Here is a 9,855-nt window from a genome sequence, read left to right as displayed (position 1 = left end):
AGAGAGAGAGAGAGAGAGAGAGAGAGAGAGAGAGAGAGAGAGAATTTAGTGATAAGAAAAAAACATTAAAAATTGGTCAAAAGACTTAACTGGACCTTGTTACAAAGGAAAATAGATAAATGATCACTGAACACAGCACTCGAGACAATTGGTTATCAGGGAAAGGGAATAAAAAAAATATGAAGATTTCACCTGACACCAGCAAATGTGGCTGAGCTCCATGTCCGTTGTTGGCAGGGAAGGGAGTCTGGTAGTGTCTAATGAAGTCAGCCACAGCTGTAGCCTTTGATCAGCACTTCACCCCTAAGTATTTACACAAGAGCGATGTAAACCCAGGCCCACAAAAGACTGGAACACCAAGTTCAGCCCATGCACGGCTTCATTCAGAATGGCCTGGAACTGGACACAGTCCAAAGACCCATCAACCGGAGAATGGATGTGGCCCATCTGCACTGAAGACTGAACGTAGCAATAAAAGCAAAGTAAAGAGTTCGAGAGAGCGTGGAAGACTCTCCCGGACATTGTGAAAGAATCCAGATGCAAAAGGGCATGCACCATGCGATGGCATTTGTGTAACTGTCTGGGGCGAGCACAGCTAATCTACAGTGGACACTCGGAACAATTGTCGCCCTGTGGGGGCTGCCGGGGGAAGGACATTTGCGCAGTGATGGAAACTTTCTGACTCGATAGAGCTATGAGTCAGCTAGCCACAGACACATCGCTAGCGTGTGTGGTGTTCAGTCTGGGTGTGCTTGATCAACTCTTACCAAACAGAATCACAAAAATGGTGGAGCCGGATAGAGAGAGGTAGAGGTCCATATGAAAATATAGTGGCTAGACGGGCTGGAGCCATACGCTATCCTGTTTGCTTTACATACCCTTTTAAAACTTTTCTATAGCAAAAAAAGCTTTTAAAACAATGACCAGCAGATGTCTCCCTACACTAGCCCAGAAAAACCGGACCCAGAAAAACCAAATCTACCTTCCCTGTCTTATTGACTGAAATCAAAACCCAAAAGAGACTGGATGGGTACTGGGGACTGAAGATCTGGAAAATCAGCAAGAGCTCTCAACAGTGGAGCCATCCCTCCAGCCCTCGCTGGACACATCCAGGGAAGAAAAACGTCCCTTGTCAGTATCCACACAGTGCAGTAAAAGGAAGGTAGCCAGGCGCCTGCGCACTGAGCCCACACCATGGCAATCTGGAGACAGCAATGAGCTTATTACAGGTTTATGGGCATTTGATGTATGTGCTTCACTAATGTCAGATTCCTCACCGATGCTCAGGGTGGCACCATTTTTACTCTTGGGAATTTGCTCAGTGCATCCTGGAATCCTTGGACATGGCTTATTTTCTTTCAGCCGCTTCTCTGCTTGCCAAGGAGCCAAGATGGGGCTGTTAGAGGTGGCTCAGTGGTTAAGAGCACTCACTGTTTTTATAGAGGACCCAGATTCAGTTACCAGCACCCACATTGTGGTTCACAATCACCCTTAAGCTCAGTTCTGTGGGGCGTGATGCCCTCTTCTGACTTCCAGGCACACATAGACATACATGAAGGCAAAATGCTCATCATACAGAAAGTAAGAAGGGAAGGAAGGAAAGAAGAGGAGGAGGAGAAATAATCAAGATGTTTCAGATTTTCATTGGCTTTGTCTCATGCTATCTATACAACAGACATGTAAAAAAGTATCAATGCAATTACTGAACACTTGAGTTTCTTAAGGGACATTTGAAGTTAATTCTTTGACCTCACACACAAAAACAATGGATCATGATCATATTGCTCCAACTCCCCCATGCCGCTTTTTACCTTCACATCCAAGTTTTATAACCCCCTGAAGCTTTTCGGATTTTTTTGAGCCAGGGTCTCAAAGTATAACTAAAGCTGATCCTACACTTGCAGCCCCCCTGCCTCAGCCCCCTGAAGGCTTAGGATCCCTTGCATGCACCACTGTGCAGGAACAGTTTGGATTTTGTGAGATTTAAAAATTGCTATTTTATATGTACGAGTAATTTGTCTGTATGCATGCCCGGGTACCATGTGTGTGCCCGGTGCCCACAGAGATCAGAAGAAGGCATTGAATCCCCTGGAACTGAGGTCACGGTTGGCTGTGAGCTGTCATGTGGATGCTAAGAATTGAAACCAGATCTCTCTGCAAGAGCTGGCAGTGCTCTTAACGCTGAGCCATCTCTCCAGGCCCCACACTGGATTTTAATGAGTTCTCAGTTCTCCGGACATACCTCATCAGGAGAACGCAGTTCTGTGTTTTAATTTCCCTGGAGACTATTGATCTCTATGGCTGGAGTGTCCACTAAATGCACATTTAAGGACAGGTCTGCCTTCATCACCACCACCATCACCACCAGCGGTGAGGGAGGACATGTCACGGCATGTGGAGGTCAACTCCAGCTTCTCTGGAGTGAAGTCTCTCCTTCCACGCTGGGTTCCTGGGATTGAACTCGGGGTGTCGGCTTGCACATTACGAATTTTTATCTGCTGAGCTACCCTGCACTAGGTCTACCTTCCAGTGCATAGTGTACACTAGGTCTACCTTCCAGTGCATAGTGTACACTAGGTCTACCTTCCAGTGCATAGTGTACACTAGGTCTACCTTCCAGTGCATAGTGTACACAGTCGCCCCAAATGCACGGACAATGACTCCACTAGGGAGCCTGTAAGAGATGAAGACACACATTGAAAACACAAGGAGAGACCATCTCCTTCTTGCCAAGATGGCAGCAATGACAAATGCCTGCTAAGACAGCTAAGACCTCCACCAGTCTGCCAGCTGCTCCAGGTCACCCTGTGACCCCACAGGTCCATTCTTTGGCAGGCTCCCAGGAGCGGTGACAACCTAGTCATGTTGTGGTGAGGTTCGTGTGATCCAGGGGACTAAAGCCACAGTATGGGAGTGAAACATGAATTGCTTACATGTGAGTGAATGAGATTTTCGTAAAACTATGAATTGTCTTATTTTTAAAGCTATTATTTTCAAATGTAGATTTAAAATGTTATTCATTCATTTTATTTGATTTTCTATATGTTTGTCTGGGTGAATACAGAGGTCAGAAGAGAGCATTGGATCCCCTGGAAGAGAAGTTACAGGTGTCTGTGAGCCACAGCGTGGACGCTGAGAACCAAGCCAACGTCCTCCGCAAGAATAAGTGCTCTTAACTGTGGAGCCACCGCTTCAGCTTCCAGAAAGCTGTTGTTTTTAAACAGGTATAATAGGGCCCCAGACCTTGCTAGGCCATCAGAGCCTCGCACAACTGACTCCTGCCATCCCGGTTGGAAAATTCAGCATGTAGACAGCACACCAATGACAATAATCCAGCCCTGCTAAAAAAGGACAGACTGATATGGACGAGCCCGAGAAAGCCTTACCTGCTGGAAGGTTGAGGCTGATGGGGGAAATGGGAATCTTACCCACTTCTGAGGGAAACAATTCAGGAGGGCCTGTGACCAGGCAGCCACTCCAGTTGTGGCCAGTGTAGAAGAAGCAAGCAGGGATACCATGGTGACATGTGACAATTCCAAGAGACCACTCCCCAGACTCAGAGATAACACCACACCACAAACGGTTCTGCAGGCTACACGGCACCAGGTGCCTGTGGGGGGCAGGTACCTGAGTACCTGAGGTGACTGGTGGGAAACAGATGTGGAGGAAAGGACTTGTCATTTGGCCAATGTCAGCGGAGACTAAAGCAGAAAGGGTCCGACCCCAGAATCCATGTACTTGGAAAATGTGCGTCATATTGGCGTGGAAGAATTGAGAAACACACATCCCATCAACACTGTGGTGCTCGCGGCTGCTGGAGTGAAGGCGGTACCACTATGTTCCTCAACATCTGTCCAGTCTCCAAAAATGGCACGTTCAAGGGCACCAGGTCACAGTAGTGTACAGTCCATTTCAAGGAAGATTCCAGGTGAGCATCAGCGATGCATCCATGCATGATGCAGCTCAGGGACCACTGAGCCACAGGGAGGCAGGCATGGTCCTCCACACCACATGGTGGAGGCAGACGGACTCTTGGCATGGTTGGCATTTTTACTACATTTATTCACGGGAAGACACACATGCCATGTGCATCAGAGTCAGGTGCTTCAATGCCAGATCATCTACCTACGGAGCCATCTCGCTGGCAACACATAGATTACAGTAACGAAAGAAACCACTCAGGTAGAGCATGGCTTTAACCCTAGCACTCGGGAGGCAAAGGCAGAAGGAGCTCTGAGTTTGAGGTCAGCCTGGTCTACAGAGTGAGTTCCAAGACAGCCAGGGCTATACAGAGAAATTCTGTCTCAAAAAATAGGAAGGAAAGAAAGAAGCAAGAAATAAAGGGTGGGAAGGAAGGAGGGAGGGAGGGAGGAAGGGAGGGAGGGAGGAAAAGAGGGAGGGAGGGAAGAAGTAAGGAAGGAAAGAAGCAATGTACACAAAGGCCCAAAGAGGGTGAGGCTGGAGTTATGGATGGTTGTGAGCCACCATGGGGGTTCTGGGAACCTTGCCCATGTCCTCTGCAAGAGTGACCAGTGCTGGGGCTGGAGAGATGGCTCAGAGGTTAAGAGCATTGCCTGCTCTTCCAAAGGTCCTGAGTTCAATTCTCAGCAACCACATGGTGGCTCACAACCATCTGTAATGGGGTCTGGTGCCCTCTTTTGGCCTGCAGGCATACACACAGACAGAACATTGTATACATAATAAATAAATAAATAAATAAATAAATAAATAAATAAATAAATAAATAAGTATTAAAAAAAATGACCAGTGCTCTCAACAGCCGAGCTGGCTCCTTAGTTCCGCCACCATATATTTGGAGGCAGTATCTCTCAATGAACCTGAAGCTCATAGGTTGGCTAGCTTAGCTGGCTAGCAGACCCCAGCAACTGGTTATAGATGGCACTCTGTGTCTAACTTTTTTTTTAAAGATTTTATTTATTTATTATGTGTACAACATTCTGTCTCCATGTATGCCCACAAGCCAGAGGAGGGTTCCAGATCTTATTACAGATGGTTGTGAGCCACCATGTGGGTGCTGGGAATTGAACTCAGGACCTTTGGAAGAGCAGCCAGTGCTCTTAACCACTGAGCCATCTCTCCAGCCCCTGTGTCTAACTTTTATATAGGTTCTCATACTTGGGCAACAAGCGCTACCCACAGTGCCACTTCCCCCCTCCAGGGCACTGGATCCACAGGACTGGAGTTGCAGGCAGCTGTGAGCTGCCCAAACTCCGAGTCACCTGGAAGAGCAGGATGCAGCCTTAACTCCTGGGTTTATCTCTAGCCCAGGATGGAAGTGTGTAATTATTGAGACTTTGGAGAAAAAATAATGATCATCTTTTGTCTCAAAGGAGGTCTCGAACCATGTGCTGATGAGGTGGAAAGCTGGGCTGCAGCCCCTGGCTCCCCACCTTCCTCCACAGCCCAGAAACAGCAAGAAACATGAAGTTTTGGGGATGGTCCACAGCAAGTATTTGGAGACTCATAGTTTGGGGTATAGTTCCCCTTTGAGCTTAAAAAGCTACCGAGCCACTGTGTGCCGAGTAACAAATGCTTTTTATGTCTGCACTCTCTTCCCAGATTTAGCAGTCAGCCACCCACCCTGACCAGAAGGCCGTTAGTCACCACTCCCATGGCCCCCATTCAGTCTGTTTGCTGTGGTCAGACTTCCTTTTCTCTGACTCTCTCCAGTGGCGAGGGTTAGCCAGAGACCTCTGCCCATCTTACTCTAAGAAATGGAACCTTCACACAGCTCAGCTTGCTCGTTCTTTCTCATTCCCTCTCCTCGCTACACTCGCTGGACCCGTGCTGAGGGTCAAGCACAGAGCTCCCCCACCCCCACCCGAGTGTGTGAGTACTCGGCTGATGGGGTGTGAGCCCTCGGCTGATGCGCTGTTGTCTCCAGACCGTGGGCTTAGAGGCAGGACTCGATATTTGGCACTGGTTGATCTCAAACCTGCTTTTGTAGCCCAGGCTGGCCTTGAAGTCACAATCCTCCTGCCTCAGCTTCCTGGTTACTGAGGTGACAGGAGGATATCACCAAGCTTGACACATTGTTTTTCTTGGTGTCTAGGAAGAACTGCTGTCTCCTCGAGCCCCCTGATACTGGCTGGAGGCTTCTGCTCTATGAAGATGGACTAGTTTCTTTTTTTTTTTTAAAGCTGTATAAATACACACACACAACACACGAGACGAAGGAGAGAGACAGACAGAAAGACAGATAGGCAGAGAATGCACATGAAAACCCAAACTGTGACTGTTTTTGGTGTCAAGGGAGGCCAGAGGATGAGGCACTGATGAACTTTCTGGGGTACTAGAACATTCTATCTAGACCCAGATGCTTAGACAAGCATATGGTTTATAATAGTCCAGCAGGCTCCACATTTTTAACATACTTCCCATATGCAGGTGACACCCACAATAAAGGGGCTGTAAAAGCCCTCACATCCCAGTTCTAATGCTCAGAGGGAAGTGGATGAGATCATCGTCTCTTCAGAGGCCTGGACTGCCATCTTTCATACTTTCTATGTATAATTGTACTCAGAGGCCAAGAAAGTGGGAACCCTCAATTCCTCTGGAGAATTACACTCCTGGGGCGAGCTAGCAAGTCACCTTGCTTTCTTTCTACCTGCAGAAAGGTTTTTTGTTTAAGTTTTCTACAAAGTCCTGAGGTTGTGTCCCCTCCAAACCTTCACAGAGCAAGGCATTCAGGCTCCATTTTGCAACCAAGATCTATGACATGTCTGTCCATGGCCCTACTGTACATACGAGAGAGCCATTCTTTGTACACGATTTCAGTGTGCTTTCTTTTTGTCGGAGAGAGGGGAAGCAAGGTGGAAAACATTTGGGGTTTGTGAACTGAAGTTCCTAGAAAGAAAAATGCCCTACTTATGAAAGTTTTTGCAAGGCTGAGGGTTCCAGTTCACGCATCCTCAAAGAATACCAAACACAGGTGCATGTGGCATGAATGTCGCCTGGAGCACCAGGAAGCTGCTGCAGCCAATCCACTAGCTCCCCAGCATTAGTGGAGTTGAGGAAGAGGGAGAGGGAGGAGGGCAGGCTAGACCCTGCACGTCAGTTGTCGAATTAGCGACAAAACAGCCCTGAAACTGATGTTCACATTGCGCCAACTCAGGAAGCTCCAGAAGCTTCCACCACTCAGACACGAGCACCAGACTCTGTCCTAGAAAGACATCAAATAAACAGAAAGAAAGGAGGGGGGGGGGACGACAGACCTAATGTTGTGAAGGGAAGGCGGGAGCCCCCAGGCCTGGGGTCTGGGGCTGGTGGCTGAGAAGCGGCTCTGTGTCCCCTATGGAATGGACAGAGGTCGGGGAGTTGCTTCTCTTTCCCAAACCCAAAGGGGGAGGGAAGTAAGTGAGAAAATCGCCTGAGTTCAAGCATTCCTTTACAACCACAGCTTTAAATACTAAATGTGTTTCATGGCTGCCATCTTGAAAAACATTAGTTAGCCAAAGGCGCCCTTTGATTCCCATCTGGGATGGAAACGCTGGCCGATAATCCATTGAAACGGTCCCAGGACAAAGGCCTTTCTGCGACAACCATGGTGCTTGTGAAGGACAACATTTTTGTGTGTAAAATAAAACATTTTAATGCGCTACAATCCATTACACAGATAGCCCTCCATTTCCTTTCAGTAATGATTCATTAGAAAACATTTAACGTCACTGTCGATTTCACACTGGGCAGTCTGGGCACAAAGGACGAGAGATGGCCCATTTAGAAAGGCTAGAGCCTTCTTTTCTAATCTGAGAGACTCCAAGGAGGTGGGGCCCGCAGGACACAACAGGCCGGCTAAATTGTGCGGTTAACGGTCAAAGCACCCCCCGCCTACTTTGACACTCATTTCAAGATGACAGCGAACAATAGAGTTTTGTTCCATGCAGCCCTTTCCTGCCTGCCGCCTACATCAGAGTGCACATGGAACCCGCCCGACACTTCACCCACCTGCCTCCCCCCTCCCTGCCTCGTCCACTCCCTCCCTGCTTCTTTGCCAGCTCCCCCTTTAACACAAAGAGACAGGTGAAGAATATGAGAAAAGCGGCCATTCAGCGTGTCAACTTCCATAACACAATTGCCTGTCAGGTTCCCTGTGAGCACTCAAATGTCTGGGTTGAGGCCAGACAGCCCGCTCTGAGCTAGGTTAGTTAGAGGGTGAGACAGATCGGCACTCACTCCTTCTGCCCTCCATAGAATGCCCCTCCTGGGCAGGGAGACCGCAAACCATCCTTAATAACAGCAGTAGCCAGAGTTTGCTCTCAAGGCAAGAGATAGCGCATTAGCCCAATGAAGAGCTAGGTGAACATGCCTTTTCTGTCTGCAGTTCAAAACATTGGCTAACAAAGCAAAAATTGTATCCAAAGCCAGAGACCAGCCTATAGGAGAGACTGGAAAATTCTTAAAGACTTTAAAACACACACACACACACACACACACACACGCACGCACACACACACAAGATCTCATCAGGGTAATCATGACCCTTGCCAAAAAGAGTAACCCTTAACCCTGTCAGGGCATCTGACTAGGGACCAAACAAACACACGTGCACACACATTCAGGCACAAAGGGCTTCTGACATGCTTTCTGTGCTGACATTGCAGGCCACAGGCTCTCAGTGATGCAGAAGAAATCAGTGGGGGGTCAGACACGGTGGCTCACACCTGTAAGGTCTCAGAAGGCCTAGGCAAGAGGACTATGAGTTCAAGGCCAGCCTGGGCCAGAAGGTGAGACTTTGTCTCAGAAACAATAGCAACAACACTATTGATGGGAAGGGGGGAGGAAGCTAGCTCTCAGGCACTGGTGGGCACTAGCTCGCACACACCTGCACTGTGGTTGTTCCTGCCACAGCCATCCTCATGAGCTTCCCTTGCTTCTGGTTGTCACTATGTGCTGTCAACTACTGTCTTTGGGGGCTGGCAAGATGGTTCAGTGGGTAAAGATGCTGGCTGCCAAGCCTGATGCCGGGTCCCATGGAGAGAATGGAATCCTGCAAGTTGTCCTCTGGCCTGTGCACACACACAAATAAATATACTATGCATTTAATAAACAAATCCTGCCTGTGGTTAGCCAGTGGCAAGCTAGGATACATTAGCTAGCGTGTGCGTGCTGAGCGAGGAATGAAATTCCTGATGAAGCTATTGGCACTCAGCCAGGCTAGTGAGATTCTAAACATATTTTCATGCACCATATTCTAGGCAGGGATCAGAAAACTGGCCGAAAAGCCTAGTCCAGACACTGCCTGTCCTTGAAGCCAGGAACACTCACGCTGAAAATAATGGGAGGAAATGAAAAAAATACTATGTGGAACACAGAACAGCCAATTCACATCACGCTTCTGTGTCCTGTGTGAGTTTCAGTGGGGCACGCCAGTCTTGTTCCTGTGTGCAGAGTGTGTGTATGTGTCTATGGATCTCTGTGTGTGATATATACACATGAATGTTTCTCTCTTTCTCTCTGTGTGTACATATTGTGTGTGTGAATGTATATGGTGTGTATATCTCTGTGTGGCATATCTATGTCTGTGTTGTGTGTGATATGTACATGTATGTCTGCTCTGTGTGTATACATATGGTATGTGTATTTGTGTGGTGTGTGTATGTCTCTGTATGTGTCTCAGTGTGGTGTATCTGTTTCTGTCTCTCTGTGTCTATGAGTTGATTGTGTGATTGTGTGTGTCTGTTTCTGTGTCTCTGTGACGTGTGTATGTCTCTGTGTGTGTCTGTGTTCTGTTTCTGTATGTGTCTATGTCTGTGAGTTTCTGTCTCTCTGTGTGTGTCTGTGTTCTGTTTCTGTGTGTGTCTATGTCTGTGAGTTTCTGTCTCTCTGTGTGTG

Source organism: Microtus ochrogaster, chromosome 2 (assembly GCF_000317375.1).
Source record: "Microtus ochrogaster isolate Prairie Vole_2 chromosome 2, MicOch1.0, whole genome shotgun sequence".
In the NCBI taxonomy this organism is placed as follows: Eukaryota; Metazoa; Chordata; class Mammalia; order Rodentia; family Cricetidae; genus Microtus; species Microtus ochrogaster.
The sequence above is the reverse complement of the archived record's forward strand: the minus strand, read 5'-3'. Positions refer to the sequence as shown.